This window comes from Alligator sinensis, unplaced genomic scaffold, assembly GCF_000455745.1.
Source record: "Alligator sinensis unplaced genomic scaffold, ASM45574v1 scaffold107_3, whole genome shotgun sequence".
In the NCBI taxonomy this organism is placed as follows: Eukaryota; Metazoa; Chordata; order Crocodylia; family Alligatoridae; genus Alligator; species Alligator sinensis.
This window is the reverse complement of record NW_005842578.1, coordinates 572,903-576,943: the sequence shown is the minus strand read 5'-3', so window position 1 is coordinate 576,943 and position 4,041 is coordinate 572,903.

The window sequence follows — 4,041 nt, the reverse complement described above, 5'->3', positions numbered from 1 at the left end:
TGCAGCCCCCCCCTCCTTGCCCCCGGGCATCTTTCGGCTCCTTGTCCCCCCTTCCCATCTCTCAGCAGCCACACAGCTGAGCCCCTGCCCCCGGCCCCGGCCCCGGCCCCTCCTGGGGGCAGATCTGGTTCCCACAAGCATCCCCCGTGGCTCTGGCCCAGCTGTGCGTCCCCCCCAGGCCCTGCGGGCCGGGCCGGGCAGACAAAGTGGGCGGCTCCGGCCGGGTATTTTTAACCTGTCTCGGGCCCAAGGACGGGACGGGGGCCAGCTGGGCCTGTCCGTCCGGCTGCCCTGGTCCGGCCCGTGCCTGCATGTGCTGGCCTTCGGGGGGGGGGGGGGGTGCATGACTGTGTATGCGTGTGTGTCAGAGCATGTGCAAGACACTGTGGGTGTCTGTGTGAGAGCATGTGCGTGGCTTTGTGTGTGCATGTGAACATGGCTGTGTGTGCCTGTGTATGCACTCATGTGCATGACACTGTGTGTGTGTGTGTGTCCTGTGAGGGCATGTGCATGGCTCTGCGTGCATGTGAGCATGTGTGTGCATGGCTCTGCGTGTCTGTGAAAGCATGCGCGCAAGCATGTGTGTGACTGAGTGCACAACTGGGTGGGCATCTGTGTGAGAGTGTGCGCATGGCTCTCTGCATGTGAGAGTGTGTGTGCATGACTGTGAGAGAGAGTGAGAGCCTGTGTGCTTTGTGTGTGTGAGAGTGTATGCACGACTGTGTGTGTGTGTGCACATGATTGTGCATCTGTGTGGGCAAGACGTTGTGTGTGCATGTGTGTGTGCGCGTGTCTGTATGGCTGAGAATGTGCGTCTGTGTGAGTGTGTGTGCATGACTGCTCTGTGTGTGTGGGAGCATGTATATGACAGTGTGTGTGAGTGTGCGCATGTGACTTTGTGAGTTCGTGTATATGTGTGTGCACACGTGTAGTATATATATATATATGTGTGTGCGTGTGTGCATGTATATCTATGTGTACATGTGTATTCTTGTATGCACATCCCTGAGTATATATATATGTGTATGTGCGTTCACATGCACGTGCTTGTGTGTTGGTCGCACTTCTAGTGCAAAGAGCGAAGGCTAGCCTTGGCCTGGGGGGATTCTGGCGCCCCCGAAGCGTCGGCTCCGTGACGCGCAGGTTCCAGCTGTGGGCAGCGAGGGCTCCGGGGCGGGACCGGGGCAGACACGTGCTTGGCCCCGCGTGGCAGAGCTGGGGGCGCACCCGCCTGTGATGTGCGGGGGCAGGTGGGGCCCAGTGGTGCAGGCTGGGTTGGGCCCCTCTGGGGCTGGTTACATGACATTGCACTGAGTGTGTGTGTGCATGTGCATATATATGCTTATATGCATATGTACACATATATACACACACGTGTGTGTATTGGATTGTAGTATAGGGCATTGTATTCCATGTGAATGTGCGTGTGTATACATATACGTACACATGCATATATACACACACGTGTGTAATGTGTGTGCAGAGTATGCGTGTATTACATTACGTTACATATACGTGTCTATGTTACGATACGTTCCTCGCACGTACAATAGAATATGCGACTTGTGTTCTGTAGCGTGGCATGGCCGATATCATCCCGCGTTGCACTGTATTCATTTCCATGAATTGCGCTGTATCAATAACAATGCAATGTCAGGCGATATATCATATTGTATGTGACAGCACTATATGATGTTACGTTACGTTACACGAGTTACAAGTGTGTATATTGTATTATATTATACTAATGGCGTTACATTATAACCGTGCATTAATTGCGTGGGGTTACAGTCCAATCCAGTCTAATCTCTCGTATTCTCTAGCACTGTGCGGTCCGTGAGCGGAGGGCAGTGGGGTGCAGCTGGCTCCCGGGGGGCCGGGCCGCCCCGACCCCCCATGCTCGGGTGGGGCGGGGGAAGCAGGGCGTCGCGGTGCAGAGCTGCCCCCTGCTGGGCGCTGCCCAGATCGACCCTCCCCGACATCCTGCTCCCCCCAGTACAGGCCCCCACCTTTGGGGAGCTGGGGTGCACAGCTCAGGAGGGGAAACTGAGGCAGGGGCGTGATTGGTGCTGGCGGCGCCGCGGCCATTGGGAGTGCTGGCATCTGGGACCCTTTGGACGCGGCTCCCCCCTCCCAGCCCTGCGGAGGGGACCCAGTGTCCGGGCTCCCAGCCCCCTCCCAGCGCTGGCCCCCCACCCGCTGTGACTCCTCCACCCGCTTCCTGGCCCAGGGCTGGGAGCGAACCCAGGTGTCCCGCACCCAGCACCACCCGGTGCCTGAGCCATTAACAGCTCGTTAATAATATTCTATTCAGCCTGTTCGTTAGCAATGATCATTATAATGAGGCAGGCAAGGAATTCCCTGCCCCTAATGAACGTGCTCCAGATTCAGCCCAGGGAGCTGTGACCAAGATTCGGTCCTGCCCCACAGCAATCCAGAGTGACTCCAGATCTACCGTAGGGGAGCTAAAGCCAGGATCTGGCCCCCAGGCCCATTGCAATCCAGAGTGACTCCAGGTTGAGACTGGGATTTGCCCCGGCCCACTGCAATACAGAGCAACTCCAGATTCACCCTAGGGGAGCTGAGACCAGGGTCTGGCCCTGCTGCTACCCCAAACAGGGCTGGCTCCAGATTGACCCCATGGAGCTGACACTAGAATCCACCCCCCAGACCATTGCAATCCAGAGTGACTCCAGATTCACCCCAGGGGAGCTGAGACTAGGATCTGGGCCTGCCATTACCACAATCAGAGGTGAACCCAGACTGATTTGAGGGGAATGGAGACCAGGGTTTGGGCCTTCCCCCCATTGCAATCCAGAGTGACTCCAGCTTGACTCTAGTGGAGCTGAGACCAGGATCCAGCCCTGCCCCTACCACAATCAGGGGTGGGTGACTCTGGATTGACCCTGTGGAGCTGAGACCAGGAGCCAGCCCCCAGCCCGTTACAATCCAGAGTGATTCCAGATTTGCCACAGGAGAGCTGAAACCAGGATCAGACCCTGCCCCTACTGCAGTTGGAGGTGGGTCTAGATTGACCTTAGAGGAACGGAGACCAGGACCTGGGCCCTGCCCCCTTACAATCCAGAGTGACTCCCAATTGACTCCAGAGGAGCTGAGGATCAGGATCTGGCCTGGCCCTATCACAATTCAGAGTCACTCTGGATTGACCCCAGTGGGGCTGAGACCAGGATTTACCCCAAGCCAGTTATAGTCAGGACTGACTCTGGATCCATTTCAGGAAGCACAACCCAGGATCCGGCCTTGGGCCTGTCCTGATTTGGAGCGACTCCTAGATTGGCCCCATGCCGCCCCAGGATCCGGCCCCAAGTCTCCTGTAACGGGGGTAACTCTGGCTTGACCCCGGGAAATGCCCCAAGGACCCAGCTCCGGGCCTCGGCAATCAGGAGTGACTCCGGCTGAGACCAGGATCTGGACCTGGGCTGGCTGCAATCCGGTGTCACTCTGGATTCTCCCTGGGCAGCTGCCTCCTGCCGCAGCCCTAGAGGTGGGGGGTGGGGGCTTTGCACAAGTTGTGATGAGTTTGCACGCCTGGGCCTGGGGGGACTTTTCACAGGCTGGGGGGGCGTTACACGGCCAAGGGGGGCTTTGCACAACAGGGGGAGCTTGCACAGATGCCGTAGACATTCGGGGTGGAGGGACCTGGCAAGGTCGTCGGGTCCAGCCCCCGCCGGGGGCAGGACCGGAGCGGGGGTCCCGGGATCCCAGCAAGACAGACGTCCAGGCGTGTGCGGAGGGTGCGCAGAGCCGGTGCCGGCACCTCCCCGGGGGTCTGCTCCAGGCCTCGGGGCCGGCCGGGAAAGTCGTGTTCCCGTGTGTCCAGCCTGACGCGTCTCGGGGGTTTGACCGCTCGACCTGGACATCCCCTGGGGCGCCCTGGTGAACAGGCGCCCCCCACCCCATCCTGCTGCACACCCCGCGAGCCTTGCACGCCGCTGCGGGGGGGTTGCAGAGATGGGGGCTTGGCTTGGCGTATGAGGGTTTGCACAGCTGGGGGGGCACTTTGCATGACTGGGGGTTGCA